The 11,439-nt window shown below is 42.0% G+C and overlaps 1 pseudogene; it reads right to left on the bottom strand.

Moving 5' to 3' along the window:
• Positions 1–334: 334 nt before the first annotated feature.
• LOC116685336 (stonustoxin subunit alpha-like) lies at positions 335–7,881 on the bottom strand (annotated as a pseudogene).
• Positions 7,882–11,439: the final 3,558 nt, after the last annotated feature.

The following is an 11,439-nucleotide window of genomic DNA, read 5'->3' as shown; positions in this document are numbered from 1 at the left end:
ATCTGACCCTGACAACATATCTGTCCCTGACTGAAGCCCTGATATGATCGCCTTTTCAGCTCCTGCCACATTCCTTCCATTGGAGATCTTCTCTTTCATCCCCGTCTGTTTTGGCGTACGCCACGATGTAGCTCAAAATGTGGACATCTGTCCAAGCCCAGCAGGTTTCTCCCAGCTAACTGAGATCTCTTTGAGTTTGGTTGACTCGAGGTTTTCCAGGAGGGCCGCAAGGTAAAGTTTTAATGGAACCAGGGACTTCATGGGCTGGCCCAACACCTACTGAGGTCACAGTCTACATCTGAACATGTACTCTGTGAGGACTCAGATCATTCACTGTGACTTCTTCAGCTTTGATGCCGTCTTCTGTTTCCATCCATCCTCTCCACTGACACAGTACTCTACAGAATAGGAGGTGATGTCCTCTGCTCCAAATCTGGGTGGAGAGATCTTCAGCGTCACACTGTTGTGGTTTATAGCACTTACTGCCACTGTTTCAGGCTTTGATGGCAGCTCAAATTCCTCATTGACAGAAAAGCCATCTTCATAAAGGTAGATGCTTGAACCTTTGTGTGTCTCATTTGTTGAACTACTGTCAGGAACTTATGGTCTTGTTCTCCTTGTTGGCCTCTGCAAAGTCACTGAAGAGCTTTGCTTTATGTCTCATTTCCTTTGCTACTTCTTTTGAGGCGTACCATTGTTCCTTCTCTACATCATAAGTATGTGCATGTGAGGTCGTCGTGGTGTTTCTTTAAGTAGTTTGATAAAGCTGAGGGTACGGTTCACACTTCCTAGTGAGGTGAAGACAAAGCACACAGCATGTTTAACACTGAGACTTTCTTTGTACACGTCTGTTTGAGATGAGACGATCTTGGTGTTTTCCATCATGTTGGTGAAAGTCGTAAGGTGTCAATTCTCTCTCTCTACAGTCCATCCATCGTTTAGGTTCTGCTGTTGAAAGGAGAAGAATGTCTCTTCTTCAGGATCTCTGCGAGCCCAGCCTCCTCTTCTCCTCCTCCTCGGATTGATGGAAGTTTCTTTGCCAAGGTTCGTTGGAATTCCAGCTTGAACTCAAAGCACATTTCTCTAAATGTTTTAATCTTGTCGCCAATCTGTGGGAACTGCTGTGCAGTGGTGGTCCTCAGTGCATCATTGCACCTCATTTCCAGCTCACTGAAGTCCTCCAGGACACTCTGTGACTCTTGAACTAAGCTTATACTTATCTGACGGACAAGTTTGGCAGCATTAGAATCTAAACTTGTCAGGGGCAACAGCCAGACCTTCATTGGTACGGCGTTTTCTCCGTGGCTCCCAACAATTTTGGGAGACTTGGTAGACTTCAACTGCATCCTGAAAGGTTGTAGGAGGTTTCTGAGGGGAAAAGTCTCCATAAATCTGCAGGAGAATTTGTCAACATGTTCTTTGTCCTTATCTTCCATTTTTAAGGAACCTTCACCCTCTATTGTAATGCTGGGAATCTTCTGATCATCACCTTCAAGTTGCCCTGAATGTCTTGATGATCTTTCTTCTCAGACACCTCCCGGTCAAAAACAAAGAAGGCTTGTGCCCCATAAAGAATAGCTGTGACTACATGTGTTGCTAATCCTTTATCAAAGACATACGGATGTTTCACTTTGTCTCTTCCAAGATGATCCATTGACAGTTCCTTGACCTTTGTGGTAGCTTTGTAGTTCAGAGTTACTCTGGCCTGACTTTTGGAATTCTTACTGTCCTTCAGGTACTTGGCCGATCCTCCAACTTCTACCAGTCCACTAAAAAAACTTGCCTTTAGTGATGCTTCAACATTTAGTGCTGAAGTTTTGTCTGCAATTGATTCAGAGGCCACTATCTCAAAATCATTGTAGTTCTGCGGTCTTTCTCCAATATGACTAATCAGGTCATCATGGTCCCACAGTGTCATTCCTGCAAAAGAAAAAAAAATAGATTAAGTTTAGCTTTCAGAACACCAAGACAGAATGTGTTGTTATGTCCTGTCATGTATCCACATGTACCGTGTGTAGTCTTGTGCATTATGTTATGTTGTTATGTCTTGTACTCTATCTTGCTATAATGCTGATTCTGATTCTGTTTCTGATGCATCTGAAGTGAAGTGTGCGCATGCGCTGAAAGTGCACGCTGCCTGTTGCAGTGCTCCGTCTCTGTCTTCTTACTACTGGTGCTACTGTGACACAGAGTTTCCCTTCGGGGATCAATAAAGTATTTCTGAATCTGAATCTGAATCTGAAAAGCCAAATACAAACTGAATTTATTTTGGATATCTCAGCATCTTCATTATACTTGGAAACTTTCTTAATAAATATTGTTTGTTCAGTGATGTAAGTCCTCTAAGAGCATGTATGATGACAGTTTGAGGTACAAATTGATTTGTGTATTTATTGTTTACTCATATAAATGTTTAATATGTTTAAGTTAAAGCAACACTAAAGAACTTTTCCCGCTTCAGTCCCTCTACAGGTTGTCTCATTGACACAACCTTATTCATTCAAAGTTAGAAAGTGGATGGGGCGTTACATAACCCAAATGGCATTACTGAATAGGAGTACAAACCACTGGGAGTAATGATGGACGCAATCTCCCTAGCCCTAGGACTTAGAGGAACCTGCCAATAACCTTTAAGCAAGTCAGACTTAATGACAAACTTAGCAGAACCAACTTGGTCCACACAGTCCTCCATACGCGGAAGTGCAAACGAGTCAGGCTTTGTCAGTAGATTCACTTTTCAAAGATCAGTACACGTTCTAAACGTACCATCAGGCTTCTTAACAAGCAAACATGGAGAGGACCAACTAGATGCACATGGCTCAGCAATGTTATTTTCCAACATATAACCGACCTCCGCCTCCAACTGCCCGCGCTTTTCCAAAGACATGCGATAAAAACGTTGTCTAATGCACTTAGCATCTCCCACGTTAATTTTGTGTTCAATAAGATGAGCATGCGACGGAACATAAGCGAATAAACCCGGATATGATGTTATCGGGTTCACCGACAGTGAACGCCTTGGTTCAGGTAAATGTTTTAACACTCCCTCCAGTTTATCCAGTGACTCAGAGTTCTTAAGAAGCCCCATCAACACACCATCATCGGGTAAAACCAACACATCCTCATGTTCCACCGTCAGATCCCCAGATGGAGGTGGATTCTCTGGCGTAACCGCTGCCGCACCCGAGGAAATCACAGAGCCGAGACCTGGCATTGCATAACGAGCATAATAGGGTTTCAACAAATTAATATGGCACAACTGTGCAGACTTCCTTCGATTTGGGGTTGTGATGAAATAATTCAGGTCTGACACTCTTGTGGTCACTGTATAGGGACCACAGAACTTTGCCTGAAAAGGAGAGCCAACCAATGGCAAAAGTTTCAGAACCTGATCACCCGGACTAAACATAGCGTTCCCCCCGCCAATCATATAACTTTATTTTGAGCTCCCTGCAAATTAACTTTTGCCAGTTCATTTGCATGGTACAACCGCTGTCTGAACCCATTCTTATAATCTTTTAAATTGGTCGGAGCCTCTCCAGCTCCAGGACTAAAGCCCAAACTCTCTTGGGACACCTCCCTCATGAAACCGTTGAGCATTAAAATGAACAGTAACGTTATGAATGAATGAATATTAACGTTACTTATTTTTAGAGCAGAAACTTAAGTATACACATATAAGAGTGGCCTGCAAAGAATAGGTATAGTTAATGAATTGAAAAGAGTGCACTAACAAGAAGGAATATTAAATACAGTTGTGTGTGCTGTTTTCAGCTAATGGGGGGTAGGGGGGGGGTAACATGACGGCGGTGTCGCAGTCGTCATCCTGGCGTGGCACGGAGCAAATAAAAATATCACCTTTATTTTTGTTAAAATATCAAAAACAAAGCAGGAATTATTTTTCGCGGAACACAATAGCGGCAATAACTGGAATGCTCTCCCTGGTGAAATTCCCAATTTTACAGAAGAAGAAGAGATTAAATGTGATCGTCATTTCCGGTTTAAATTTACACACTATGCAAGATAGTACGTAGTGCACGAAGTGTCCTGCCTGGAAGTGCACTAAGGGAAGTGCCCAATTTGAATTCACTAAGAGACTCCCAGAAAGGCTGAAGCCTTTATGCCTCTGTAGGCCACGCCCACCTGGCCAGGTGCAGACAACCCTCCCAACTTACCCCCCAGCCCACTCTCAGCACCTGAAAACAAAAAGGAGCAGAACATGACAGGCTGGTAGATTGGGAGGGGCCGTCACAGATGCTATAATGATGAATCAGAATACTTTATTGATCCCCTGAGGGAAATTATGACGATGCTGGAGGATAACAAGGCCTGCAGTATAGACACTGCAGAATATTTCTAAAGAATGACTTGAGGAAATGAGTTTGCCGACCTACGTGTGTTACGTCAACCTGCTCTCCTGCTTGGTCATTGGCTCTCAGGGACACATACTGACACAAAGTCTGGCACGTGGGACTTCTGTGATTGGATGAAGACTTTGTGGAAAAGTTGATTGCGGTGATTGGTCAAAATTGCGAGTCGTGCCGAATTCATGTTGATCACAAACTCCTGGAGAGACTGAATCACCTCCCGGGGCAGTAAGTGATCACATGCAGTCCAAATAATCTGGATTGCCGTAATAAACGAGCTAAACTGATCAAGAGATCTTTGTTATTGAATGTAACTCCAGTGAAAGTGTGGCAGTGAAGAGTTAAGAATCCTTACCGGTGATGAGTGAGTCTTTGCGGGAGTCGTACAACATCCCGAGGCCAAAAGGCCGGCCGAGCGCCGCCACCTCCATCGTCATGCTGGCTTCAGAGTCCATCGCTCAGCCTGGACCGGACAACCATGGACAACAGCTTTATTAGTTCACCTGTCTGACTGAAACATTTGCGATATGTTATACCACACCCCTATTTTTTTGACTTTAATTTGGTGCAACATGCATGAACGTTATTCAAAAGTAAGAAGTGGGCAATTTATACAAAAGGATGTGTGACGAAAACGACCGCCAATAGACTAGGGCTGCAGAATATGTCATTTCGTCATCACGATATCAACATCGCGAATGACTGCGAAATCAGAAGAAACAATCACAGAGTTTTTGTTAAAGGAAATATGAGTAGAAAACTTAAAATTTAACCTTAATATTTTTGTATATTCAATTTCATGTTGAACTTTAACAATCGCAGATACGCGGATGATGACGACGATGATGATGATGATGGAGACCTTTAGTCTGGATCAGTCTAATTTAGTATAACTTGCAATTCATTTTGGTAGTTTTGTCAATCCTTTGTATCAGTCATAATACCTTAGTACTCACCTAGTTAAAATCTGAGTTAAGGGAACAAGGTTGACATCACCGTAGAGAAACAGACGAATTCTGCAGCTCATTGAGTATCGGATACAATAAAAACTATTTATAATCGGCAGCAGAGAAACTTTTTCTACCAATTGTCCAGCTTGTATTTACATTCATAGAAGCGCTCGTTTTGCTGCTGACAGACTCAGATTAATATTCTAAGAGTCTGACAACATTATGGAAAGGATTTCTAAGGAGGTCAGCCTTTCTGTTAAAGATTAAGATCATTTTTTTAAATATAAAAAGTCTGTGAAATTGCGTTCGCTAAACGCACCAGCCTCCATGTAAATAATCAGGGATTTTAGCATCGTTAAATACGGCTTTCTAAAATATCTCTGAGCAGCGCTGGCTCTGGCTGTCTGGAGCCTGCTGTGTGAGACTATCGGCTCCGTTTGGTTAATGTTTTCTTTCTTTCAATCCAATATTGGGTCTGTCAGTCACAGTGAACACCGTGGACATTTATGGGGACACATCCAGCCGGGGACAGGTCACCAAAACCGGGGACTGTCCCCGGAAACCGGGGACGACTGGTCAACCTATATAAGGTCAATGCACAGTGCTGAGCTCCATTTACTTTTGAACTCGTCAAATAATCACGAGAAACAGTTCAGTGTCCCTTCTTCTCTCATTTTATGTCTATGGTTATCAAACCAAAGAGAATCCAGTTCATACCAAATAATTTAACTGAATGACTTCACCTACTAACCACACTGCAACTTTGTTTAGGTTTTCATCATCAAAAGTTGATTTATGTGTACACGCAAATCTATTTTTACACAACTTGTCTTTACAAATATATACTATGTGTTTTTCTGCTAACCCTCGTGTTGTCTTCCGTCAAAACTGAAAATCAAAACTTTCGTAGTAGTTGTAAACCTCTTCTGAAACAACCTCAAAATACAATTATGAACCTACAAATGAGCAGCACTATGAGTACTTTGACCGAAATAAAAATTTGGGTGGAATCATCCTTTAAAACAAAATACTGGTCCTGGAACTGCGATCCTGAAAGTGCAATCTCCATTAGGCTACTGCAGGAAAATAATATCGACTGATTCTGCTGCTGATGGACTCTCCACTTAGCCTGATAACAAGATGTCCTCCCAGAGGAGATGCTGACTCATTTCCTCATTCCTTTGGTGAGGCTGAACGACCTGAAAGGTCCGCACATCTCGTCATTAATAATACCATATCATACTTTATTAATCATTCTTGGGGAAACATTTTACTCTGTTAGTTTTATTATAAACGGACTGTGTAGGAGCCACCCACAGCATGTTGTTTATGGTCTAAGTTCTATTGTTTGATTATTATGTTGGGCACTTTCAAACACTTCCCGTAGACCGCCGCTTTAACGCACTTATCTCGACTCACAAAGTATCTTCACGTTTGGTAACTGCAGAGCTAGTTGTATATTACGTGTGGAGGAATAAATCATTGCAGTACAATCTGGAGCACGCTGCAGTGTGTTACTGCATCGCCTCGGTGGACTGCTGCAGCCAACCGACAGAGCTCCTGCTGCGCCTCGGCAGGTTAATGGCAGGAAGGCTCGGCATCAGCTCCACCTCCATCAAAAGGCTCCGACTGGTTCAGAACTCAGCCGCACGACTCATCACCCGCTCCACGTCCTGGCACCACATCACTCCGGTCCTAAAACAGCTGCACTGGCTTCCCATTTCTCACCGGATCACATACAAATCCTGGTCCTCACCTACAAAGCTCTACACCACCTTGCCCCATCATACCTCACTGTCCCCCCCCCCCCCCCCCCCCCCCCCCCCCTACCAACCTTCACGGTCCCTCAGATCCACCTCGGCCGGTCTCCTCTATGTCCCCAAGTCAAAGCTCCGCAGTTTGGGGACAGAGCCTTTTCCAGGGCGGCTCCAGGCTCTGGACCTCCCTCCCCCATGAGATCCGCATCTCTGAGTCCCTCACCATCTTTCAGTCCCGTCTGAAGACCCATCTCTTCTGTTCTGCCTATCCTTAATTGTTTTTATTTTTGTTTAATTTTTAATTTTTAATTTTTATTTTTTATATATTTAGCTACTGTTTCTACTCTGTAAAGCAACTTTGAGCTTGGAAAAGCGCTACACAAATTCAATTTATTATTATTATTATTATTATTATTATGTTCTGTTACATTTCAGTTAATCATCCTCAATGTCTTCTTATAAGTTAGTGGAGACCGCCTGAACAATCCTATCAAAACACAGATTAAGGACTATAAAACTGATGCCTCTGGGTTTTTTTTAAAATCCATGTACATGTTCTGATAAAAAAATTACATTTTTTTAATTTTATGTATACTTACAAAAAAGTCAGAATCTGGTTTGATTAAATTTGAGCAGATACTCACCAGCTGTTGGAGCAGATTCTGATGTTTTGTTGATCAAACCTGATGGTTTCAGTTGGACATTTCTTCAGAGAGAGACACAGAGACGTGTCTCCATCGCAGTACTGCAGCATCTGAGACTATCTTTCACTTTCATCTGATTAAATGGGAAATGTGACGTAGAAGCTCCTCTCTCTGCTCCACCTCTCAGTATACAGGACATGCCCGTTATAGTAAGCATGGTGTATTCACAGTGGTGCTCATAAGTGTTTGATCCCAGGCTAAAGTTAGACTACAAAGAGGAATAAAACAAATTATCGTGGAAATTAATCTTAATGCCTTAATTACAGGACACAAATATATTTGTAAATGAATAATGTATCATAAATAAATGTTCTTCCTTAAAATACAGGGGCATGAGTATACACCCCCCTATGTTAAAATACAGGGGCATAAGTATACACCCCCCTATGTTAAAATACAGGGACATAAGTATACACCCCCCTATGTTAAAATACAGGGGGCATAAGTATACACCCCCCTATGTTAAAATACAGGGGCATAAGTATACACCCCCCTATGTTAAAATACAGGGGCATAAGTATACACCCCCTATGTTAAAATACAGGGGTATAAGTATACACCCCCCTATGTTAAAATACAGGGGCATAAGTATACACCCCCCTATGTTAAAATACAGGGGCATAAGTATACACCCCCCTATGTTAAAATACAGGGGTATAAGTATACACCCCCCTATGTTAAAATACAGGGGCATAAGTATACACCCCCTATGTTAAAATACAGGGGCATAAGTATACACCCCCTATGTTAAAATACAGGGGTATAAGTATACACCCCCCTATGTTAAAATACAGGGGCATAAGTATACACCCCCCTATGTTAAAATACAGGGGCATAAGTATACACCCCCTATGTTAAAATACAGGGGCATAAGTATACACCCCCTATGTTAAAATACAGGGGCATAAGTATACACCCCCTATGTTAAAATACAGGGGCATAAGTATACACCCCCTATGTTAAAATACAGGGGCATAAGTACACCCCCCTATGTTAAAATACAGGGGTCATAAGTATACACCCCCCTATGTTAAAATACAGGGGCATAAGTATACACCCCCTATGTTAAAATACAGGGGGCATAAGTATACACCCCCCTATGTTAAAATACAGGGGCATAAGTATACACCCCCCTATGTTAAAATACAGGGGCATAAGTATACACCCCCCTATGTTAAAATACAGGGGCATAAGTATACACCCCCCTATGTTAAAATACAGGGGCATAAGTATACACCCCCCTATGTTAAAATACAGGGGTCATAAGTATACACCCCCCTATGTTAAAATACAGGGGCATAAGTATACACCCCCTATGTTAAAATACAGGGGGCATAAGTATACACCCCCCTATGTTAAAATACAGGGGCATAAGTATACACCCCCTATGTTAAAATACAGGGGCATAAGTATACACCCCCCTATGTTAAAATACAGGGGCATAAGTATACACCCCCCTATGTTAAAATACAGGGGGCATAAGTATACACCCCCTATGTTAAAATACAGGGGGCATAAGCGTACACCCCCTATGTTAACTTAACTAGTTACTTAAGTATTTGAGAAAATGTCCTGAGTTACTTTGCAGTGTTTCTGTCAGACGGATGGACGTCAGCAGCCTGACCTCTAAGCTCCTGGAAGAGAAAACGGAGCTGCGGAGCGTAAAGAAGACCGCGCTGACACATCAGAGGACAACAGACAACACTTGAGGTGTAATAACATTCATTTATTCTTTATTATTAAATAATTTCTCCATTATTTCAGTGGCAGCCATCGTATTACCCTACAGGACGATAACATGGAGATATACTGGATATCAGGAGTCATTCATATTATTCACAATGTCTTCATCTTTTTACATCTCCCAGAAAATAAAAACTTAATATCTAATATAATGGTGGATAAACATGTTAAACTGAGCAGGAAGCTGTTAACCCAGAGTAGAAATATGAACAGGGTTAAAGTATGTATGTGTAATGTATTTTCATTTACATCACTCGCATTAATTATGTTCTTCATATCTCAGAGAAAATACATTGAAGAGTATTTGAAAGAAACTTAAAAAGTTAAAAATATAACAAGAAGCTGATATTGTGGTTTAAAAACCTGAATTAACCCTCGTGTTGTCCTGGGGACAAATTTGACCCATTTCCAAGTTTTTTTTAAAGAAAAATGGGAGGTCGAAAATGTCGAACGGTGACAAAACGTTGGGGATAAAAGCAACAAATACATTTGAAAAAGGGACAAAAGCTACAAAAAAACTTCAGAAACTTCAAAAACACTGTAAGTAAGTGTCAAAAACTTTGGAAAAAAGACAAAACATTGAGAAAGGGACGTCAAAAGTGTTTTTCATTGTTGAGGGGACCTGAACCTGTGTGTGTAGTTTCTGTGTGTAATGTGTGTAATAACAACAGAGTGTTCATTGTAATTTCCCCTTGTGTGATTAATAAAGGAAACATTAAATTAACTTAATGTAAATACAAATGTTCAGGTCTGCAGAGATAGCGGCGGCAAGATGACATCACGATGTCGCTTAAACATACACGCCCACTTTCTTAAGCCTTGTGTTGTCTTCACTTTCGGGACCCTCGTGTCCTTTGGGGCCCTACTCCGTCTGGGGTCATATCCTTTGGGTCCCTACTCCGTCTGGGGTCATATCCTTTGGGTCCCTACTCCGTCTGGGGTCGTATCCGGAGTAATGTTCTGAATTGAGTCAGGAATATGTGTTTCAAAGGAAATAAGGTACGGCCGTTGAGTTTTAGGTAGAACACTATGTAACTTTTTCTTCTTGTAAAAGTTTTAAAAGGGTCAATTTGACTCGAATACAAGGGTTAAACCAAGTGGGACACGAAGGAAACGGGACACACAGGACACGATCCTGGGTGAAAGACCTGTATTTGACCCCCCCCCCCACGGTCAACGGGAAGACAACACGGGGGTTAATGGTCCAAAAACACAATGCTGTCCCACTTAAAATATTATTGATATAATATTATATATTCTTTATGTTAATCTGTGTTTCCCTTCGTGGTAAACAGCACATGTAAAGAACTCTGCAGGAATACTTTGTCCAAATGAAAAGGTTTTATCTAGATTTGACTTTTCTGGGACAAAGTCCTGTAAGTCCAGGATCTCAGTATCGAGACTCTGGTCCCGTTTTTCCTTGATTATCTTTCAGAATGGATCTCCTTGTTGTCCTGGTGGTTATCTGTTCAGGTCTCGTTACGGTCTGATGCAACCATTGTCATGATATCAAACAGGGATGGAGATGGACTGTTCTTATAAAGCTGTTTCTAGTCTTAACGACTTCTCAAAGCTCTTTCACATAGAACAGGAACCGTTCACCGTCCACACACTGGGGCCGAGGCTGCTGTACAAGGAGCCACCTGCTCATCAAATACACACACACACACACATCTACACGCCGATGGAGCAGCCTCGGGGGAACTCGAGGTTCAGTGGAGGTTCAGTGTCTTGCACAAGAACTCTTCTACATATACCATGGATCCAAAAACCAACCTGATTTTCTAATGGAAAATCTCAGGAACCGAACTCCATCCTGCATACTGCAAACTTAAGAGAAGATGTCTAAAGGCGTCTACGGACTGAACTCGTTCCTCCCAGCCGGGCCTGGCCTCAGATTTCTCTCCCTCAATAAGCA

The sequence above is a fragment of the Etheostoma spectabile genome, unplaced genomic scaffold, assembly GCF_008692095.1.
Source record: "Etheostoma spectabile isolate EspeVRDwgs_2016 unplaced genomic scaffold, UIUC_Espe_1.0 scaffold00569777, whole genome shotgun sequence".
Taxonomy (NCBI): Eukaryota; Metazoa; Chordata; class Actinopteri; order Perciformes; family Percidae; genus Etheostoma; species Etheostoma spectabile.
This window is presented reverse-complemented; position numbering and strand designations above follow the sequence as displayed.